Here is a 24,723-nt window from a genome sequence, read left to right as displayed (position 1 = left end):
CATCTGTGTGGTTTTGACAAAGATCAGATCTCATTTTATGGTGATTTTATGCAGAAAAGTGAGAAATTCCAAAAGGTTCAGAAACTTTTTCATACCACCGTCTTGACACAAATGTACGTCCATGCCATTGACGGCCATGCACGTCAATTCTATTGATGCCATTCTATTGACGTGTATGTAAGTCGATGGCATTGACGGCCATGTACATCAAAATATCAACAGGAAATGACGTGATATCAATAGAAAGTAACCCTGAAATGTCCTCTAATCAAGAGGACGTGACCCCAAAGGGTTTACCTGAAAAAGCAGAGCTACCATCGCAATTTTCTCGTTAAAACTCGATATCTTTTTCCACACTGTTCCTCATACTCAGTTTCTAGAAGAAACACAATTTCAAAACTGGCCCAAAGCTTCATATCTGAGCCGAGCATCTGCCAAATATTTACACATAGTCCCCTGTTTGCTTTCTTTTTCCAGTTTTCCAAACAATCCGTTCCCGTGCATGAGTGCCTAAAGAGGGGTGTGATTACAGCCGAGACAAAAATCTGATTGACAGACAGACGACCGTTGGGAGGCGGGGCTTTTTGTTCCCAATCCACTCCTTTCCCACCTCGCGCGCGACTGTGCGCGTGCCCGAGTCCATCCTCTGCAACCCGCTTCGGTTGCAGCGCGGAAGAGAGAAGGGAGCGGGGAAGGAAGAAAAGCTGCCGAGTTGCTTGGAGGAGACGCCGGAGCGTCAGCGGCGGGATGCTTCGGGCGCGCGGACGCTGACATTTTGCCACACGCACCGCAGTGGCCCGAGTAGGACGGGATTTCTGCTAAACCGGTGTTACCGAGGAGGACCTCGCCCGCTCGGGTTGTGGCGCACCGTCTGTCATGTGTGATGGGATCGACGCCTATGGCTGTTTGACTGACAGGACGGCGAGCTCCCTCCTCCCCTTTCGTCCCGCCGACTGACCACCCAGGACCGAGCCCCCCCTGGGAAAAAAAAAATGAAGGCAGCCCACACCGCACCGCACCACAGGCAACCCGGATTATTTTGACGTCCTAGTGAAGCTGCATATCATGACGGTAAGAATTCATTGATGAGATTTGAGTGACGGATGGATTGTCGGCGATGCGCGTGCATGAGAAGGCTGCTTTTGATCTTCTCGGTGCGGTAATCTGATTACACGCTGCCATTCCATCCTGCGCGTGCACGTTGGGGATGATACATGCGCTGATAGCGCATGCACGCCCTTCTCCCATCATGCAGGAATGTGCACTGATACTTGATCCGACGCGCGTGCCTGTTACTGCCTCATCTATTATACATCAGGCGAACATGAGAAACCCGAAGGGAGGGGAGCGGAGGGCAAAAGGGGGGACGCTGGATTTGGCACCGTAACAGCACATAATATCATCTGTTCACAATCGGACCATTTGCTAATCGAAATCCAGAAAAAGGCTCCTTCCTCCATCCCTAATTTCTTTCCTTTCTTCCATCCTTCCTCCCTCCCGCCTTTCCTTCCCGGGTGTGTGTTACCACACACACAGCGGGGAGATTCCACTGTCAGCGGGGTCCTGATGCTGACTTCTTTCTCAAGCTCTTGTGTTATGGCCGCCAGGGGCAGTCACGAGGTCAACGTGCCACACATCAACAGCAAAAGAAAAATTGGCCTCGTTTCAATTTTCAAATCGATGCGTAAAACCGAGTTATCCCAAGCAATGTGTTTGACGGTGGCCGCGCCCACCGAGAAAACAGGAAGGCCGCATATCAATGGCCACGGTATAATCACGGCATCGCTCGTCAAAGCGACGGCATAAAGGCCGATAGGTGTCGGAGCGAGGCTTTGCAGTGAGACACCCTTGCTGCCGACGTATAAAGGAGGAAGAGGCAAATACGGCTTGGAGAATGGACATAGTTGAATGTAACCTGCTAATGACGAAAAATGATGCGGCATGATGATACAGCGAAAGGAGCCACATCGATAAAAGCAAAAATGGAGCGCTTTGGCAATTTCCCACTGGAACAGCAGAGCAATTGGAAAATAATGTGTTTTTGGGGTGATGGGGTGCAGGGAGTAAAGCGTGTAAACCAATCGAGCACAGACAGTTGAACCAATGAAGTTTGTGCCAAAACAAGCAGCACCTGACTGCAAACAACTGATTACACTTGTGAGACACCAGATTGGTGAAAAGATGTCGGCTTGTTGTGTAGGAAGGAAATCCAGCACCCACTGTGGCCCTGTGTGGAATTGTTTGGACACCACTGGTGTAAACAAAGAGTAAATCAGATGCATCTGCGCTGAACCAGAATTCCAGCCATTATATTCATTGGGGGGGGGGGGGGGGGGGGGCAAGAATTGTGTGTTTGCGTGGAACTCAAATGTGACTGCATTCATTGAGAAAGGTGTATTTGAAAAATGAAAGCGCAAGGCATGGCCGGCAGACCACCGAGTGGAGTTTCAGTTTTAAAAATCCACCCAACTAGCATTTGGTTCCACCCGGACCATAGACTTCATAATGATATGGACGGGACACAGGGCGCGGGGCCTGTTAAATAGGGGGCCTGCATTGTTGGCGTGCCCGTCAAAGCTGACTGAGTGGAATCACAGACACAGAGCTTTTTTCGTTGAAAATTCTTGTGAATTAATGCTTAAATCCCTGAATTCTTTATAGATATGGACGATTCTTGGTTAAAAGCACACACACAAAAAACGTGCATTTAGCATTAATTTTACGTAAAAATGTCGAACTACAATGCTAGTCTGTTATGCTAGGTTCATACTACAGGTCTTAATGCATGAATCCAATTTTTTTCGTGTTTTTCCCGACTCGAGTGAGGCATTAACTTGACGGTCTGAACGTGACAAGTCGCATAGAACTGGACCATTTCAAATCCCGATCTGGGTCACTTGCGTATATGGTTCAAATGCGATCTGGGCCACATTTTCCAGAATGTGGCGGCGGTCTGTATTGTCAAGTCTCCCAAATTGGAATTCATGCAGCAATTACGTTATCAAAGAGCGAGAGAGACGCTACGGTAGCGGTGCAGCTGTGCGTTATTAGCGCCTAGCTTGCATTGAACACGGCTTTTTGGGAAGGGTCGGGCTTGACAACAGTCATTAAAAATAAAAATGGGTTGAGGATAAGCCTGAGAATGATCATTTTTTTCTCTGCTCTATATGAGCAATATTTCAACATTGCTTACACGGCCGAGAGTCGGGGTGTGTGTGTGACATGCACGGACAGTGCGTGCATGCTATCGATCCATATAAACTTTGAATATAAGCCTAAAGGGGATTACCGTAATTTTCGCACTATAAAGCGCACCTGACTATAAGCCGCCACCCTCCAAATTTGACATGAAAACGACATTTGTTCATGGATAAGCCGCACTGGGCTATAAGCCGCATCAGTCCTAACTGTATTATGGGATATTTGCATCAAAAGATATTGACCGGTAACACTTTATTTGACAGCGGCATCATACGACTGTCATGAGACCAAATGAACCACCATTTGCAGCCAATTGGTTCAAAGCTTCATTGCTTCAAGAAGCTTCATTTGGTCATCACTGCTCCCTTGGGGGAGAAAGTCCACTTTTGCTGCCACCTGCTGTCAATACTGTTGTTGCCCAACATGCCTCCTAGCATGCATTGCAGCGCTACAGATGTAAATAACAATCAAAATTCATGTTCTGTGCTAATTATTTCTTCAGTTACTCTTCTTGTCGTTTCATCAATTGCTAATGATGGTATTTGGTAACACTTTATTTGACAGTGGCGCCATAAGACTGTCATTAGACAATCAAAATTATGATATGACACTGTCATGAGCGTTAATAAATGCTTATAACAGATTTCATTAAGTGTTATCCAGCAAATTATCTCAGTTTTGAATGGATGTAAATAGCTGAGCTGGACATTAATCGAGTTTGTGACATAATTTGCCCGATGACACTTAATGACATCTGTCATGAGCATTCAGTAATGCCCATGATAGTGTCATGTCATAATTATAACTGTGTTATGACGCCGCTGTCAAAAAAAGTGTTACCTATTAACCCAAATAAATCAACAAATAAGCCACACTGGACTATAAGCCGCATGATTCAAAATGAAGGAAAAAAGTAGCGGCTTATAGTCCGAAAATTATGGTATTTATGCCTGTTATTTGTGTCCTCTTTTTGAAAAGCAAAATATATCCCTGGATGGATGACAGTTAGCATGTGTGGCCATTTGTTTTGATGCTTGTGCGCACGCTGGTCTTCTTGCTCAGTGCGTGTTGGACTGCGAATTAGTGCGCATGCGTAATACTTGAACGTTCTTAATGGACAAAGGCAGTCTGAACGGGCACGGCAAAAAAAAAAAAAAAACAGATTTGAGAAAAAATCGGATTTGTGCATTAAGACCTGTAGTATGAACCTAGCCTTAGTGAATGTAGCTAGCGGCCGCCTTATGTAAATAGAGCTTTTCTGGTGAAAATTCTTCTGAATTTATGCTTAAATCCCCGAATTCTTTATAGATATGGAGGTAAAAAAGTCTCCGGGTAATTACCCGGGTAATGACAATGCTCAACTCACGGCTCTGGCTCAACTCATGACGCTGGATAAAAAAACAATAATACCTGACTGCTGCCAACAGCCGCTACAAACTGCGTCCACATAATGCCACGGTAGATAATAGATATCATATGTATATAGAACTAGATGTGAAATGACAGACTCGGCGGCGTTAGTAAACAGCCGCCATCTTCGACTTCTCTGTAGCAAACCTTTCAAGCGAACCTAATTACCTTTTTATCTAAAATACTCCTAAATCGGCAAAATCTTGACTTGAATCTATCTTTAAAACAGTTTTAAAACTATTACATGTCGAGCAGACAGAGGGGAAATTCTGGAATAGCGGGAGCAATTTGAACAACTTGAACGGTTGATTCACAACATCAAATGAATTGAATGTAGTTTCAAGCTGCTGATAGAGAATGGGGACTTGAGTATTTTATTTACTGTTTTGAACTGTTAACTTGATACTGAAATACTTGTTTATTTAAGCCTAAGAGGCTTTTTGTACAATTTTTGTAACTAATGTATGAAACCTTAAAAAGCAGCTAATAGCTTGGGTTGGGGTCATCAATAATCGATTTATAATTGAATCATAGCCTCTGTATCGTAATCGAACCATTAGGTGTCCACCTCTAGATTCCCACCTCTAGTAAATATTGCGAGCTATGACGCCAGTGCAGTAGCGGCTAATTTCTCCAATTGATTTTTTTCACAACGTTTCAAAATGCAAGCATGGTACGAAAAATATAATCATGACCTTGAATCCTCAAATGAATCCCTCCTGAGACAATCCTTCCTGTTTGTATGCAGTACAGCTTTCAAATTTTTTCAACTTAAATCCAGCGTTGGATCGCTGCATGTGTCGCTGCGACCGACTGCCAACAACTAAAGCGGATTGTGGGATGGCCCCCTAACTGAAGGCGTGGCGCACTGACGGTCGAATCTGACCCGTCAATATCATTATGAAGTCTATGCCCGGACCCTTCCTGATCCCTTCGTCCATTTGTATCATAATGAATACATAATTGAATAAAGATTGTGAGACAAGCTTTTGAATAATGCATGAATTCGATTTTATTGTGTTTTTTCCAACTCGAGCGAGGCATTAACTTGACAGTCTGAACGTGACAAGTCGCATAGAAGCGGACCATTTCAAATCCGATCTGGGTCACTTTCGTACGTGGTTTAAATCCCATTTTTCCAGAATGTGGCGGCGGTCTGAACTGTCAAATCTCCCAAATCGGAATTCATGAAGAAATTATGTCAGAAAAGAGGGAGAGAGACAAGGCGCTACGGTAGATGTTAGAGGTGGGAATCTTTGGGCACCTAACGATTCGATTACGATTCAGAGCCTCCGATTCGATTATAAATCGATTATTGATGCACCACAACACCCATCCCCGACCTCGCACCCCCCACTTTTAATTTTTTTTACACTAGTTCAGGCTAAACAAACTACTATTTCAGTATCAAGTTAACCGTTAAAAACAGTAAATAAAATACTCAAGTCCCCATTCTGTATCGGCAGCTTTAACCTATATTCAGTTAATTTAATGTTGTGAATCAACTGTTAAAGTTGTTAAAATTGCTCCTGTTAGTCCATAATTTAACAGAGACTTCTAGAGAAGTCTACTGCTTTAAGATGGCGCCTGTTTACTAGCTCGGGAAAGTCTGTCATTTCGCATCTAGTTCTTGGTAAATGATCTAACACGGCCGTCGTCTGTCATTTCACATCTAGTTCTAGATATATGTGATATCTACCATAGCCGTATGTTGCCGTATGTTTGTAGCAACTAGCAACTGGGCGCTGTTTGTAGTGGCTGACGGCCGCAGTCAGGTATTATTGTTTTTTTTTTTTTAATCTAGCGGCATGAGTTGAACATGATATTTACTCTCGGTCCGTTCCTCATTGCGTCCTGAAGACTGCGCTGACTGTGTTTTATTTCCGCTCTACTTGGTATAATTCAATAATCGGAGTTTGGATGTCTGTGAACTGTTCTCAAATCTTCCACGGCCGAATCGTGAATAATCTAAGAATCGGAAATTTTGCACGCCCCTAGTAGATTTGCACCTGTGCATTAGCTCCTAGTTTGAACGCACATGCAGGTCAGTTGCTCAGCGCATTTCGGACTGTGAATTAGCGTGCATGCGTGATACTTGAACGGGCTCAATGGACAAAGGCAGTCTGAACAGCAAAAAAAATAAATAAATAAACATATGACAAAAAATCGGAATTGTGTATTAACACCTGCGGTATGAACCTAGCCTTATAAGCAACCTTATTTGCATTATATCATGACTTCAGTTATATAGGTCATTTAAATTGCCTTCCTATATGTTGTAAGGATTAAATAGACCAATTATTAATCAATTAATCAATCAATCAAATTTATCTCTATAGCCCTTTACAAAAACTTGAAAGGTCCTCAAAGTTCATGATAGATAAAAGGAAGAAAAGTACTATACTATGACATGAAGAAAAACAAAACAACACATCACTCAAAACAGCAAATAAAACAATAAAATAGATCAAATCAGAAAACATTAAAACCCTTAAGAAATAAAACAAGGCTACCCTAGTCAGGGGAAAAAGCGAGTCTAAAAAATGGCATCTTTAACAGAGATTTAAAAAGGCGCTGATTGATAATAGTGCGTATTTCAGGGGTAGGCTATTCCACAACCTGGGTGCAGCAACTGCAAAAGATCAGTCCATCCGCCCCACTGTTTAAGTCTTGACCTCGGAACTTGCAAAAGAAGCTAGCCGGTAGAACCAAGAGCCCCGCCAGAGTTACGGAGGTTTAAAATTTCCGATAAATAAGAAGGAGCCTGACCATTAATAGAATTCAAAACAAACAGTAAAAGTTTGAAATCAATTCTAAAATGGACTGGAAGCCAGAGGACCGATGGTAGCACGGGGGTAATATGTTCACATCTAGGTGTAACGGTTAAAAATCGAGCAGCAGCACTTTGAACAAGATGAAGACGAGAAATAGAGGACTTGGGAAGACCAACATAAAGTGCATTGCAGTAGTCCAGCCTTGAGCTTATAAAAGCGTGACTTGCTTTTTCAAGGTCGTGGCAACAAAGAAAAGGCTTCACTTTGGCCAAGAGACAGAGATGGAAAAAACTTGCTCTTACAACAATTACAATTAAGTGAATTATTTTCATTATGTTCGGATTTACATTTATCCTTTTTCACTTGCTGAATGTGTCGGTTCATTTTTTTCCCCTTTAAAACGCACGTTTGATTGGCTGATGACTAAACCCCCCCTCCTGCCACACAGACACTCACTCAGCCCCGACAAATTCATGTCGACATTAGCCACCCCCTTCGAAGAGGGGAGGATACTCAGAGTTTTTTTGGCCAGCAGCAGCCCTTGTAAGTAATGTAAAAAGACGTCAGTGTTGTGGAGGAAACACCACTAGTTTTGCTACTGAAAGTCCGACCTGCATCAGAATTAGCGTAACATAAGAGTGTGTGAACTTGCTAACCTGCAAAACGACTGCGGTCATGCAAGCCTCCACAAGGAACAAAAAAAAGTCAAGCTAGCTGTCTCTCATTTGTTTGCATTATATGCATTACCGTAATGTAAATCCGTGGCTACAGAGTGCAAGTCCCTTTATTAAAAAACAACAGGTAGCTATCTAAGAATGGGTCCACTTCAGGGGGACACTGACATGAACATGAACTGACATGACAAAAAAATCACACATCAGAATTTCATGAGAGTACTTTGGGTCAAGTCTTGGTAGTATGCCTCAAATGTAAATCGGTCCTTGATATCTCAGATTTTTTTTTCATTCATTTTTTTCCCCAAATCCGTTTTATACTTTAGTTTGAGTCTAGGGGTGCTCCAGTGTCCCCCAGAAGTGGACCCATTCTTGGATAGCGCCCCATTTTTCTTTAGAATAATAGCACTTGCACATCAAAATGTTTCTTTTGTAGTTTTTGAAAACACAGGTTTGAAGGGAACGTTGTAACACCTGACCAGTGTTGTCAGTAACACGTTACTATAATCTGATTACTTTCTTTCAGTAACGAGCAATCTAAAGCGTTAGTTTTTCCAAGAAGGTAATCTGATTAAAGTTAGTTTCCTCAGTAACTGTGCGTTACTATTTTGTTTTTGCCTCATACTGTATGTAGAATGAAGAATACTGTAGTCATGTACGAAGAGCAATTGAATAGAAAATACCGCATTTGAGTTTGGGAGTGACATCACATCTCAGGTTTTCTCATCGGAAAAAAACGGGTCACGTGCAGTACCATGCTGTATGCGCGCCGTCTGCCACATAGCCTGGCTACAGGATGCTAACAGTAAAGGAGCCGGAGAGATACAACAAACGGCTGCATTTGCTCACTGGAGATATAGCCATTACTTCACATATCCGTCCAGTAAAGATGACAAAAATATCTCCGTGCGTTGCAAACTCTGCGCTGGCTCAGATGGACTGTCGAACGCTATATAGTCGACATCCAATTCAACAAGGAAGCACTTGGAATTACAGCACAACGCGTCGCGAAAAAAACTCAAAACAAGACGACAGGTAACGAGACAGCCAGCAACTAGCCTTTATAATATGTGTAACTATGTACATTTTATAGTTAGAGTTTGTAATCGTAGGCGGAGTTTTACATTTGTGGGACTGGGGGGAGAAGCATGTTGAAGACTTGAAACGAAAGTCAAAAGTTTGGACACACTTCATAATTTTTGCGTTTAATATATTTTCACTGCTATTGTAAATTCTCATTGAAGACATCAAAACTATTAACGAACATGTGGAATGGCAAAGAAAGTGAAATAACTGAAAACAGGTTTTGTATTCTACATTCTTCAAAGAATCCACCTTTGAGGTGTCTCCAAACTTTTGGCCAATACTGTAAGTGGGGAGAACAAGTATTTGATACACTGCCAATGGATTTTCCCATTGGCAGTGTATCAAATACTTGTTCTCCCCACTGTATATAATATATATATACATACACACACACACATCTTGATACTGTTCGAGTTCAATCAGCTGTTCAAGTTGTTGTTGGTAGCGCTTGAAAGCTTAGGTTTAAAGAAGAAATTCTAAATATCCATCTTGCCCCCTCTGGTGTAGTTTTGGCTAAGCAAAGCAAAGCATAGTCTCAAGGTGCTAGTCACATGATCTGTTCGAAAATGATTTTGACCCATTATGAAAACTGTACGTTGTAGGATTTTTGTTCATTTCATAAATTTTTGTTGTTTTATTGCTCTACAACTTTTATAGACAACATTTTAATGGCTAGGTCTTTATTTCACAGGAGAAGTTCAAAATTTTTTACATTGGGCTTCATCTTGGAGTTAGTGGTGATTTAATTAGTCGTTGAACTTTATTTAAACAAATTTCGTGCAGTTTGTCAGTTATTTGTTAGTTTTAAGGCTCCGGGATGGCTAAGCTAGGGCGAGTCAATGGTGGTTGAAATCATCTCCATCGACTAATTAAACCCCCGCTTACTCAAAGATTAAGCCTTATGTGAAAAAGTCAATTACACGTGATTAAATTTTTCTGTTATTTTTATGTTGAAGCAGCAAAAGGACAAAAATTGGTAAAAAGTAACTGATAAGTTACTTTTAAAGTAACTTAGTTACTTGGATAATAAAGTAATCAGTAAAGTAACTAGATTGCTTTTTTGAGGTGTAATCAGTAATTAAATTACTTTTTTAAGTAATCCGTGACAACACTGCACCTGACCCAATAAACATGAAGGTCAATACAGATTTATTTTACATTGATCATTAGCCGATCAATTAATGAGGTTCATATTCATGACAAATGTAGCCCTGACTCCTGTTCACCTAACCTGTTTGGTCTTTAATTAATGCAGCAAAAAGTGTACATGCAGGTTTAGATGTTATATCATCCCTACCAATGTTGAGACCAAACCTACACCCTTGCTTTGAATGCTTTCCACCTATCTATCCATCGATTTTTTTCCCACTTAATTCTTTCCCTGCTAAGAAATCCAGCATAATTATGCCGCTTTCTAAAGCTGCCAGGCGACCAGTAGAAACAGACAACAAATCCAGCAAAAGCCTACACAATAAATAGACTGTGATGGGCAGGTGCCGCATTTCAGCTTTATCGACCACGCCTGTATGTCCTCCACGTAAATCCACGCGCTAATGCTGCCTTGAATCCGTCAACTGTCAATTTTGCCTTTCCTGGGAGGTAGTTTCGGACCTATGTTCCCTCTAAGCTGCGCAAGTGCGCAATCGCTTGGCTGAGGACAGTGGAACCGCCACATGGAAGTCCTTCCCAGCCATACCCAGCCCTATGGAGTATAATGTACTGTATGTGGTGCCTTAAAAGAGGCGCGGGAATGGCGGGGTGGCAACTGTCAGGCCCCCCCCACCCCCAACTGGGCAACCGGTCCCAGCCGCCTCACCTCCTCAGCATTCCCATTTCCAAAACTGAGGAACTTGTGCAGTGGCGCCACCAGGTGGTGGCCAGGGCTTGCCAGTATATCGTTAGCCTGGTACTCCAGACTCACCGCTGTTCCAGCTATTGAGTCTGGCCACCATTAAGCGGATAAAATTTCCAGGGCGGAGTAAGCCACAGAAAACAGACGGCGGAGTGGACCGATCAGCGACGGGCGGGACGAGGGACTTGCGCACGGAAGTAATCATACGAGGAGAGCGGAGTTTATTCAACATGCCTAGCGCGCTGTTGTCAATGACTTTGTCGATGTGTTTTTGGTCATGTAAAACTGATTTTACCGTGGATTGGAATTAGGGGTGTCAAACGATTAAAATTTTTAATCGAGTTAATTACAGCTTAAAAATTAATTAATCGTAATGAATCGCAATTAATCTCAATTCAAACCATCTATAAAATATGCCATATTTTTCTGTAAATTATTGCTGGAATGGAAAGATAAGACACAAGATGGATATATACATTCAACATACGGTACATAAGTAGTGTATTTGTTTATTATAACAATAAATCAACAAGATGGCATTACCAGTATTAACATTCTGTTAAAGCGATCCATGGATAGAAAGACTTGTAGTTCTTAAAAGATAAATGTTAGTACAAGTTATAGAAATTTTATATTAAAACCCCTCTTAATGTTTTCTTTTAATAAATTTGTAAAATTTTCAATCAAAAAATAAACTAGTAGCCCGCCATTGTTGATGTCAATAATTACTTACACAATGCTCATGGGTGCTGATTCTGCTGAAGCCTATAAAATCAGTCGCACCCAAGCGCCAGCAGAGGGCGACAAAACTCCGAAAAACACAACAAGTACACATTTCACTGTGCTCTCATTTTAATCTGTTTGAGCGGGGCATTTGTGCGTTAATTGCGTCAAATATTTTAACGTGATTATTTTAAAAAATTAATTACCGCCCGTTAACGCGATAATTTTGACAGCCCTAATTGGAACATATTCTCGGCTCTCCTGTTCGCCATCTGTGTTGTTGTGGAGATGACTTCCGAGGCGGAAGAGTGACGTTGCTCGTTAAGAACACGTCACGCAAATAAACGAATCTGATTTGTCGATTGATTTTGTACTTGCTCGAGAGGCCGTTAATGGGCTGGGTCCCATACTATTCTGTCAGTGTTTGAAAAATACAGGGAGAACAGTCTGGCCGTGCCAGGCAAGTATATCGTTCGATTGTTGTAGCATCAGTTATGTATTTCATCCCAAATGCACAGCCAGGACTATGGATTATGGACTATGCACATTAAATCAGGGGTCCCCATCTGTTGGCATTTAATACCATGCCACACAGAAATAATATTTAATTAACGACCGCATTCTGGCCGAATTAACTTTGGCCTGTGCCCCTGCTTAACACATACCGATGAGTCAATATCCCTGTCTACACTAGATATAATACTACAGTATAGATTTGAATGTTGTCATAGAAATCCATTGATTGGACTGCAAGCAGTACATCTTGTTTTGTACATATAATATATCTATATGCGTTTGTCCTCCAAAATAACGTATGACTAGGCCCCGGGCGCAGCACATTTGTTTCCCCACACTAGTGAAAATGACTGGAAAACAGACGTCTTTGGAGAGATTTTTTACGGCGAAAAAGCTCCTGACTAGTCAGAAGATGAGCCTACAACCTCAAAGACCCACGAACTGTGAAGGAGTGGATTCGTGACCCGTTTGTCAATAAACCGAGTGATTCGAGCATGTCTGTGCAACAGGAGGATCAGCTTGTAGAGATCACAAATGACGGCAACCTTAATTTGGTAATTTGCAATTTACAGTTCGTTCCCCGGAGGAGGGTTGCTGGAGTTGTTGTGCAGCTAACGTGCTGCTGCTAATGAGCATTAGGAGAGCTTTTTACATGCCTATCAATGATCAAACGTAAGTAGTCCTTCATTTAAAGGAAGTTTGTAGTGTTTACTTTGTAATCGCTGTATTCGTATTTGACATAATACAAAACAAGATGTTTACTCACTTCCTCGTAAATCCAATGGTCCCACAGTAAATATCCACGGTGAATGGGAACCTTTTGAAACTCCAAAAAGGCGCATACGCCTCTCCTTCATACAGAATGATTTTTCTGCAGCCGTTTGGCTGGCGTGATGCGAAAAATAAACGTATTAATCCGCAAAATCAGCTGAATCCTTCGTCCTCATGCACAACAGTACACTGTAGCGTGAAGAGGACGTCTTCTACCGTACACGTCACAGCGCCCTCCTCCTCAATGCAAGACTGAAGTCGGAAGTCACTCATTTTCATGGCGCGGAATTTAAAAAACTAAATAAAAATAGCGATCGCTTCCACACACATCCAAGCGGCCCATATCATTGAGGGGCATAAAATACCGCGTGGATTATGAAATAAACATGCTTTTTCGTGTCACAGGCACTTTAACCATCTTTTTGGAGACAATGGAATTTAAACTCAATTTATTTTCACCTTTCTATGTTTAATCTTTAGTGCTGTTGTCTATGTTCTATTCTGAATGAAATATTGAAATGTACCACTTCGTCATTATACCATTCAGGTTTTATCCACAATCAGCACAAAAATCGAAAAATGGAATGGAAGGGAAAATGGAGAGTACTTATATAGCGCATTTATTCACTTTGTTACAATGCCCAAAGTGCTTTAGATTAGCACACATTTACCCTTTCACGCACCAATGGTGCTACTGCCATGCGAGACACTGCCAACCCATGGGCGGCAAATAAGGGTTCAGTGCCTTGCCCAAGGGCACTTCAATAGTGGGCAGTCGTAGCCGGGAATCGAACCACTGACCCTTCGGTCCCAGGACAAGTCACGCTCAACGCTTTGCCGCGCCACTTATCAACACTCGGAGAAATGAGTAGGAGGCGGAAGACGGCAACCGATCCGGACGGGTTGATGCCTTCGTGTCAACGGCGAGAGCAGATGTCAGCACGCCGGGTGGGCGGGCAGACGTGCATTCTAAATTTAACTCAGGTGTGTGTGTATGATACGAAATTTCTCATCGTATGATTTCTCATTCGACTGTTTCCCGACGTGTGACTTTTGATAATCTGACAAATTCCTGCTTCCGCACGTTTGTGGGATTAGGGAATGTTTGCGTCCGTGTTTTTTTTTTGTATGTGAGTATTTAAAGTGGCCTGGTCTCAATGGCCGTTGAGGGCCACATGTGCGTGTTTGCCATTTGTGTGTGTATATAGTACGTGTTCCAGAGCCACCTATGTTTGCTGTACGTTGAAGGAATGTAACCTTTTAGCCAGACTGCCGGAATCGCGCCGGACCCGCGCTGGCGCAGCTCCAACGATCCGGGCCGGCGGGACCCCGACATCACGGCCAAAAATGCCAAACACCGCGCTTTCACCTTCGTCTTAACCCTTAGTACTGACTCCATTTCGAAAGCTGAAAAAGGCTGATTGATCATATTAAGTGTGTTAGAGTAATACAGACAGTCGACAGTAAATAGGAGAAAAGGTACTATCTCCTTCAACTTGTACTCGGTTTGCATGGAGCTGCGCCGCAGTACGCGATCTGTCCCCCATGTACAGGTCAGGACTCATGTCAAGTCAAGTATGTAGCCCCTAAAGGGACATCAACAGAAATAAAATAAATTTAAGCAATCCGGTGCGCAAACAGATCATTTCTGGTGTGCACCAGATCACCAGAAACAATCTGGTGTGCACCAGAAACTATCTGGTAAACATTACTGTTATATACAGTAGCATTCGAGCTAGCAGAATTTTGCTATGCAAGTTGTAAACATTAGGATTATATAGCGTTTAAGCTAGTGGACTTTTGCTATGCAAGTTAGCCAATTGCAACAATTGGCTAAATTGCGTAGCAGAAGTCCGCTAGCTTAAATGCTATACAATGCTATTGTTTACAACAACTGGCTAAGTTACAAAGCAAAAGTCCACTACCTCAAATGCTAATGCAAATATTTACAACTTGTAGAGTAAAAGTCTGCTAGTTTAAATGCTATATCATGCTAAGTTCATCCCAGCCACACATCCACATCTTTTGCTATGCTAACTTGCATAGCAAAAGTCCACTGGCTTAAATGCTATATAATGCTAATGTTTACTGGATAGTTTCTGGTGCGCACTAGAAACAATCTGGTGCGCATTATATAGGATTTAAGCTAGCGGACTTTTGCTATGCTAGTTAGCCAACAGCAACAATGCAACAATTGGCTAACTTGCATTGCAAAAGTCCACTAGCTTAAATGCTAAATAATGCTAATGTTTACCGGATAGTTTCTGGTGCACACGAGAAACAATCTAGTGCGCACCAGAAACTAATATATACATATATATATATATATAAATAGTATTTAAGCTAGCGAACTTTTGTGATGCAATTTAGCCAATTGCAACAATTGTCTAACTTGCACAGAAAAAGTCTGATAGCATAAATGCAATATAATGCTAATTTTTACTGGATAGTTTCTGGTGCGCACTAGAAACAATCTGGTGCGCATTATATTTAGCATTTAAGATAGCGAACTTTTGCTATGCAAGTTAGCCAATTGCAACAATTGGCTAGTTTCCGGTAGTTAGATAGTTTCTAGTTTCTCTGGTCGCTTAAATTTAAATATTTAATTTCTGTCCATTTCTCTTAAGGAGTTCCCTAGGCAAGCGCGCTAACCACGAAGCCAAAAGCCCAGGCTAGTAGCTCTAGCTGCCAGCGCGCCCTCTTGAAGGCATAGGGAGTGAGGTTTCTATGCAACGCACACAATGGACCCGTGTGCACCAGTTACACTCAACCCTCAAAACCTTCACAGCCGATCTGGGTCGCGGCACCAGTGTAACCGGTCTGCATGGAACCACGCCACACGAAGCGTCCAGCAGGCAAGCGCGCTAACCACTAAGCCAAAACCCCAGGCTAGCAGCTTTAGCTGCCAGCGCCCCCTTTTGAAGGCATAGGGAGGAGGGAGGTTTCTATGCAACACACACAACGGACCCGCGTGCACCCGTTGCATACATATGGGTGTGTTTATCCTGGGCCTAATCCGTATGAGCGCCACTGTGGGCGGTTAGGGCAGACGGGAAAAAAGCTGGGATTGAAGCGGAGGCGGCCGCCCAATGCCCTCATTAAAAGGAGAACACAAAAATATTTCTTTCTGTCATGCGAGACATTTGTTAGATACAAGATACGACAATGTCACCGTCAACAACAGGCACACTAGCGTGTGTCTAGCGCCAGCTAAACGCAGAGCGTGCTCGCGCTATACGCGCCGGTCATTTGAGGCAAAAGAAAGCTGCGGTTCGCACTTAGACTGATGAGGATTTAAGGGGGGGGGGTGAGGACAGCGTTGGTAACGATGGCTTTCCGGCGGCGCCGACTTCACCGAGCGAATGGACGGGTCGGTTTGGCTCGAGATGGTATCGCAGGGATTCCTCTTAGGGGCGGTGCCATTTCTTGCCTTCTATGTGAATACTTCAGCTGGTGAATATTAATGAGCTGTCGCCTCTGCTCATCAATATTCATGAGTGCAAAATATATTTTTAAGCTGATCATTCATTAAACATCAAAGGCTTTTTTAGCGATCCGCAAGTCTGCGATCATTCAAAAAAAGGCAGCGATCAGATTTTTGAAGCTTTGTTCCGTCATAAGTGGATTTTAAGGGGGGGCAGCCCCCCCCCGAAAAGTGTCATTACATTGACTGTCCTATACATAAAAGTTGTAAAGCAATAAAACTGCAACAAAAATTAATGAAATGAAAAATATATATATATATTTTTTTATAATGGGTCAAAATTATTTTTCGAGCACCTTAGACGGTCATTTGCTTTGCATATAATTGAAAAAAAAATTAAAAATATTTTTTTTAATGTTTTTTTTTTTCTTTGATCGAAAATATTTTTTTTGATTGAATGATTTAGACACAAATGTCCTAATCATAATATGGCCTAAACACAAATGGATTACTTCAATCAAAGAAAACTTTTTCAATGAAAAATTAAGTCATCAAATGCAAATTTTTCAATCTCAAATATTTTTTCGCATTCAGAAACCTTTTCTATGAATGAATTTTTTTGTTATTTTGAGTGAAGTAATTTTATTTTTGAAAATCTATACATTTTTTAAGCAACTTATTTTTTGATTGAATAATAGAAATAAAAATGCCCTAGCCAAAATGTGGCCCAAAAACAAATCAACATTACTTCAATCAATAAAGTTGCTTCAATCAATAAAATAAAATTAAAAAAATCAAAGAAAAATAGCTTTCAGATGCATTTTTTTGAGTTTCAAATTTATTTTTGTATTCAAACAATTGGAATGGAAAGATAAGACAAGACGGATATATACATTCAACATACTGTACATAAGTACAGTATTTGTTTATTGTAACAATAAATCCACAAGATGGCATTATCATTATAAACATTCTTTTTGTGAAAGGGATCCACAGATAGAAAGACTTGTAATTCTTAAAGGATAAATGTGAGTTTGTATATTGTGACTAAATATTGCCATCTAGTGTATCAGTTGAGCTTTCAGTAAATGATACTGTAGCGACTTAACTGTTCTGCCCAAATGCATGATGCGAAGTGGTGCAACTATGACTGTGTGGTGGCTGCAAATGCTATATCTTCTCTACGTTGGGTGCACTACAGGGTTTTAAGAAAAAGATCAACTCCTGTCATTCTTTCCCACGTCGCTTCCCACAATATTTATAGTTGCTGTGGGAGTGGTGACAAAGCTTTTGCCAATTAAAAGCACGGCCCCAATGAATGCTTGTATCTACTCCACTCACTTGACACTGCCTCTTATCTCTGTATATAAGTAAAACGGCGCCATTGTAGGCTGTTTGCGGCAATGCGTGAATGAGTCGTACCGCGAATGCGTTAATTGCGATAAATATTTTCATGTGATTAATTAATAAAATTAATTACCACCCGTTAACGCGATAAATTTGACAGCCCTACATTTGACAAAACAAAATAAATGCATTTATTTGGGATGAAATGCACAAGTGATGCTACAACAATCTAACGATATACTGCCAAGCGGGGTGGCCAGTGGGGTGGCCAACCAATTGATATGGCCACCCCCTGGTGGCGCCACTGATTGGCACGACACCCTTAGCATAGCATATTCAATGGATGACGATGTTGGCGAAAAGTATTTAGAATTCCCCTCAAGAATGATGGGGGGAAAAACACTAATTGTCAACTTATTATTATAAATATTCTTATAAATTCATTTTCTTGCTGACACTGCGTTTCGGGGTCATCAACATGTTGTGCCCCCCCCCCCCCCCCCCCCGTTACGTTCAAATGTAAAGTGCACTCGTTTGACGTTGTCGCTGATAGTGGTCTGAAGGGCTACTCAGGAACTTTGCAAATAAGAGGGAAAGGTTCCTAATAATATGGCCATCTGTCGCTAAATCCTCACTCGCGCGCACACGCTAGCATGGTCACACGCAATCACGCACGCACATGAAATATTGAGGTCAGTTTTCTATTAAAGGAGCAGATGACTAATCCACGTTTTAGCGGGAGAAGAAAATAATCCTCCTTTTGTCTCTTTATGTCCTTCTAATGCGCCGTGCATGCGTGCGTGCGCGCGTGCGTCTGCCAGTCACCCAGCATGCGGTGTTAGCAAAGCTTCTAGATTAGTAGTTGCGCACAAATACCCAAATTCAAATGTCAAATTAAGGTTGCATCATGTGGAAAATTGCTCCTAATGATAATGAATAGAGTTTGCCCTTTTTCACCAGTTCTCGACCTAACCTTTATGAACACAACTTTCAGGCATTGACGAGGTCCGCTCTGATGTATCGCATCTCTGCGTTTGCGCACGCTTCATCCGTCGCCATCGTTACCCTGAGATTCTGAGATCCTTCCACGGAGCTAATCTTACTTGCCCCGAAGTCAACAGTGGGAGCTCGTCAAAATGCTAATCAAAAGCAAAATTGCTAGGGACGCCATAACTATGCTATTTTGCCCCCTCCATAGCACTGATACAGCCTTACTTAAAACTACAAACGACCTCCTCATAGCTTCTGATTCTGGTTATTATTGATCATTGTCCTTCTTCTCTTCTCCCTTGTTATCACCCACACACACACCATTCTTGGTTGACTTCCTACCTGTCCGACCGCACACAATTTGCCAAATTCGGCCCCCACTAAACCAAATCATTGTCTCCACTGGGGTGCCCCAGGGTTCCGTCCTGGGGCCGCTCCTCTTCATTATTTATGTTGTCCCCCCCCCCGGTTCCATCTTTCGCAAACGTAACGTTCACTTCCACTGCTACACGGATGACACCCAGCTCTACATTTCCTCAAAACCAACCTCTTCCCTTCCATCCTCCTTGCTCACCCACTGCTTAGAAGAGTTTAACTCTTGGTTCTCCTCCAACTTCAGAAGTCAGAAGTCCTCCTTGTAGGGAACAACACCACATGACAATCAACAATTTTGGCCCAATTTCGTGAAACAGATCCGCCCCAGTGTCTTTTTGAACCATTGCCCAAAAAGGGATTCACTTGCCGCATCAGCAACCAGTTCTGGGCCAGAACTGGTCCAAAGTAGCAGACACTACATTAATGTATAGCACAGATGTGGCACACATGTTACCCAATCTGGGCCAGATTTGTATCAAAAACGTTTTCAATATTAAATTTGGGGTCAATTTTTTTCAATGTATCATAACTGTAATGTTTTTATATTGCAGATTAAATTTGTCTATGAAAAGCAATAATGACAACCCTTCTTCTTCATGCCTTTTATTAATGCTAACATATTAATGCACCATAACAATACAACATTGTTTTTTCACAAAGTATTGTTGAGTTTCTGGGGTAACGGGGGACCAAAGCGCAGACACAGAGGCAAACTGGCAGTGGTCACAAGAGTTCATTGACGATGAGAGGGAGTGGCAGGTAGTGTCCGAAGAATCGGGTGGGCAGTTTGGTGATAGAACAGGTGAACGGGCAGGCAGGCGTTCTGGTTGTCAAGCAGTACACGATCTGTGGGAGAAAACAGCTCAGTATCAGGACTACAAGTTTCTTTGTTAGCTGAAAGCTGGAGTCACAAACTTGTGTAGTTGAGTTGTTGATCTGTCGACATTGTGAGGCCTGGGACCGGTTTAAGACTGAGCCCAGGCTCAGTCGTCTGCACAATCAAGGCAGTGACACAAATACACAGACACAAGGAGGAGGGGCTCAGTTTGAATGATAGTATTGAAACATTGAAATATTTACAGCTGCACAGAGTACATGCTTTCTCCCTCCATATGTTGTAATGTAACAAATTTTGAATTACTTAACTTGCAGACATGGCAGATCACTTGAATACACAGGGCCATTTTATTAACGCTCGATTGAATAACTTTAACAGTCAAGCAGTGACATCAAAACCAGTATGATTTTGAATAAAGCACTTACCATAAAAATTTTCCATCCGATGAGATGCTCTTTACTCTAGCGTGCTCTCCTGTTTAGTGTCGTAGCGTGGATGCCAGCCTTCAGAGTGCAAGCTGTCGTGACGTCCCATGTCGACTGTTAAATTTCAGATTTTGAGCGCATCCGGTCTGAACGGTTCGCCCCGGACCAGTGCCTATCCTATCATTTGGACTGTCAGATTGATGATCCCGGCCAAATCTGGTGCACTGAGGGGGTTCAACAGACATGATTGCTGTGTTAACCTGGCGAGTTGACTCCAGATTCGGCGCACAGTCACCGGCTATCGGGGTCATCTCCAATTTCCTACATTATTTGGCATATTTGCAAAGCGTGAAGAAGGCGCTCACTCCCTGATGGTTGGCCGACAGTGAGAAAAGTGAATGATTAGAGGTGCAGCGGAGCCCGTGTTTTACACACGAGTTCCTTTCATTGCAGCGGCCAAAAAGACTATCGCGGTCACAACTCCGGCCGTCGTGCAGCACTAAAGCTTGCTTTCCGCTCGGGTGCGGTCGGCGCAGCTATTGCAATATTTCAACTCTGTGTGGCTTTCCACCTCCTTTCACCCGTTTTCTCCCAGAGTACAGTGGACAGTAAAAAGCGTCTGTAGCATACGTACAACGCTAGCCTGTAGCATCGACTCCCAATAGGAGAGACCAACACGCTGACCTAGGAACCTCCGCCAACTTGTCCAGCATGTTTTCCATGTAGAAACGTCGGCTCAGTTTTAAAAAATTGGCGTAATGTAGTTTGTGCGGAAGCTGTACAGTTCCTGAAAATGCGCTCACTTGACACTAGGCCTAAGTGCCATTTTGGCAACGATGTACTTGTGTAACGCCTCGTCCAGATGTCGCCCCTCGCTAACATCTGCGTTAGCGCCTCTAGACCGCGAGCCGATAACGGCTGCTAATATCTCACACCGCGCCAACATACGCCCGCTCGCAGCTGCCAGCGGGAAACGCAGACAGTGGCGAGTTGACACGGTCATAGCATGTGACACTTAGCGGATAGCCGGCTTTGCCTGTGTGTGTTTATCCATTTTCTGTTCTAAATTTTCACAAACAAACCAAAAGTATGAGCAAAATCATGATTGTACTTACGGTTGACTGCACCTTTTGCCATCAAATGGGAGAGAACAAAAAAAGTTACACAACATCTGCGCAAGCAGCAATGAAAAAAAGCAAAGACACAGCCGCCATTCAGAATCAGAGACACAGCGAGAACCAAAAGTGGTATTTGCCATGTGGCATTTTTTTCATGTGGCAAAATGGATTTTGCCATGTGGCAAAATGGATTTTGACATGCGGCATTTTTTATTGGTATGTGGCAAAATAGATTTTGGTTTGAATTGTGCTATATAAATAAATTTGCCTTGCCTTGCCTTGCCTTGCCTTGTGGCATTTTTTTTTTTCATGTGGCATAACTGATTTTGCCATGTGGAATTTTTTTGCCATGAGGCAAAATGTATTTTCAAAATGTGGCATTTATTTATTGGTATGTGGCAAAATGGATTTTGGTTTGTGGCATTTTTTGGGGCTGTATGGCATTTTTTCAGGTCATGCACGTCCATGCCATTGACGGCTATACACGTCCAAATTTTTCTTTTTAAATGGCAGAAAAACATGTGTGGCTGTGATTTTTGACTGTACACTTACCATTAGAACGCATTGACATTCAAATGGCACCCAAGTAAGGCAATGCCATTGACGGCTATGCATGCCCAAATTTTCCATTCATTCTAAATGGCAAAAAACATGTGTGGCTGTGATTTTTGACTGTACATTTACCATTAGAGCATTGACATTCAACTGGCACCCAAGTCAGGCTATGCCATCGATGGCTATGAACGTTCAAATTTTCCATTCATTTTGAATGGCAGAAAAACATGTGGTTGTGATTTTTGACCATACACTTTACATTACAGCGCATCCATTTTGCCACATACCCCCAAAAATGCCCTATGTTAAACTACATTTTGCCACATGGCAAAAAAAAAGCCAATTTTGCCACATGAAAAAAAACATTTTGCCACATTGCAAAATCCTTTTCATCACATGGCAAAAAAAATGCCACATGACAAATACCACTTTTGCCACATGGCAAAAAAATGCCGCATGGCAAAATCCATTTTGCCACATAGTAAATACGACTTTTCGTTCTCGGCCCTGCTGCAGAATCATGTGAAAGATGCACTTGTTTTGAGGTAGAAACAAAGAGATGGCCAAATATTCTGTATTCTGGGAGCAGGAGTTGCACCTGTCAGTCAGTGTTTTTGCGGTTATTTTACAAACCTCGAGTTGTGTGCATGTTTGTGTGTGTGCTGTGATGTCATCACATTGCAAAGATGCTCAAATAAATTCAGGGGGTCAAAATTGATTTTAGACATATTTTGTTTGGCCAATCCAACGTTGAAGAATCAGAAATGGATAAAAGATATGTTTTAAATCTTATTTTAATATTGGCAAAATTTCACATTCACTGTGTAAAATATGCTAATCAAAGACCAAATTTTCATGTTTTTGGGAAAATGTTTTCTTTATATTTGTACGATTTAAGTTTCTCTTTGAACCCCGAAGCTATAAGGACCAAAAGACTTTGCAAACAGTACGGCTTGCGTTAAAAATTGCCCCAACCATTTTATTTATTATTTTGTTGTTGTAAATCTGTTGATTGTATGTGAATTGTTCGCCCATTATTTGTAGTTGTTTTTGTGTATATAAAGTTTGTTTAAAAAAAATTAATAATAATAATAATTCAGGGGGTCTATCAAACCAGACAATTTTTACCCGGTCACAACGAGTGAGACGAATGCGGGCGGGAGGCTCTAAGGGGTAGGGGGGCTGAAGTGTGTCGAAAGCTCCAACGCCCACCCGCCTCCTCCAAGCCACTTCCTGCAGTCGTGCACGCTGACATCAAAGCTGCCATTTCACACACGCGCACACACACACACACGGCAAGACTGGGTGCCAATCAGGTTACCATGGCAGCCCTTTATGCAAATCGGCTTCTTTCCATCAAGGTTTCAACTAGCGTGCGGAGTCAGCTTTGGCGGCTTCATCTCTGTGGCCGGCTGGCCGGGTCTCATCTTATGCGCTAGATATTGTGTGTGCGTCTGATGGCGAAGGAGCCCCCTGGGTCGCCATCACATAGATGAGCTGTCGAAGCACACTTCACTGACTAACTGACTGACTACTGAGATACTTACGCGCCCGCCGGCAAACCCGGGACCGCGCCGCGTGTGTCAGCGGCTCTTCTGGTCTCCTGCTACGCATGTACGCTCACACAGAAGATAAACACGCATATGTATCCACATCCCATGATGTGAGAGGCGTATAAAAGTGAGGTCTTCAATGCAAGTGAAACTACCCAGATAGCGAAATATAACTGGAGCGGACATGGGCCAGATGAACGACAAATTTCGTAAAACGGATCTGCCCCAGTGTCTTTTTGATCACAGGGCCAACCTTCACTTGCCGGATCAGTTTTATGCCCAAACTGGTCCAAACTAGCGGAAACCACATTAATGTATGGCCCGGATATGGCACAAATGTTCCCCTATCTGGGCCAGATTTGTATCTGAAGGAATCTGACCTTCTAGTCAGACTGCCGGAATCGCGCCAGCCGAACCGCCAGACCCGAGCTGGCGCAGCTCCGACGACCCGGGCCGGCAAGTACCCGACAATCCGGCCAGAAGGCCATACTCAGCGCGTTCACCTTAGTCTTAACCAGGGCTGTCAAAATTATCGCGTTAATGGGCAGTAATTAATTTCTTAAATTAATCACATTAAAATATTTGGCGCAATTAACGCTAATGCCCCGCTCAGACAGATTTAAATGACAGTATAGTGAAATGCCCACATGTTGTGTTTTATGGAGTTTTGCCACCCTCTGCTGGCGCTTGGGTGCGACCGATTTTATAGGCTTCAGCACCCATGAGCATTGTGTAAGTAATTATTGACATCAACAATTGTGGGCTACTAGATTATTTTTTGATAGAATTTTTTTACAAATTTTATTAAAACTAAAACATTAAGAGGGGTTTTAATATAAAATTTCTATAACTTGTATTTACATTTATCAATTAAGAACTACAAGTCTTTCTATTCATGGATCGCTTTAACAGAATGTTAATAATGTTAATGCCATCTTGTTGATTTATTGTTATAATAAACAAATACAGTCCCTATGCACCGTATGTTGAATGTATGTATCCATCTTGTAACTTATCTTTCCATTCCAACAATAATTTACAGAAAAATATGGCATATTTAATAGGTGGTTTGAATTGCGATTAATTACGAT

At 42.3% G+C, this 24,723-nt stretch overlaps 1 protein-coding gene across 2 annotated transcripts in view; it reads left to right on the top strand.

Moving 5' to 3' along the window:
- The first annotated feature begins 640 nt into the window (after window positions 1-640).
- The window catches only part of si:cabz01090165.1 (uncharacterized protein LOC100333421 homolog), a 54,497-nt gene continuing 30,414 nt past the window's right edge, over window positions 641-24,723 (top strand). For both annotated transcript variants that reach the window (XR_009063478.1, XM_057838952.1), the window contains exon 1: window positions 641-1,071. The gene's annotated coding sequence lies outside the window, so the exon portion shown is untranslated. The remainder of the gene's footprint in view (window positions 1,072-24,723) is intronic.

The sequence above is a fragment of the Corythoichthys intestinalis genome, chromosome 6 (genome assembly GCF_030265065.1).
Source record: "Corythoichthys intestinalis isolate RoL2023-P3 chromosome 6, ASM3026506v1, whole genome shotgun sequence".
In the NCBI taxonomy this organism is placed as follows: domain Eukaryota; kingdom Metazoa; phylum Chordata; class Actinopteri; order Syngnathiformes; family Syngnathidae; genus Corythoichthys; species Corythoichthys intestinalis.
The sequence above is the reverse complement of the archived record's forward strand: the minus strand, read 5'-3'. Positions and strand labels throughout refer to the sequence as shown.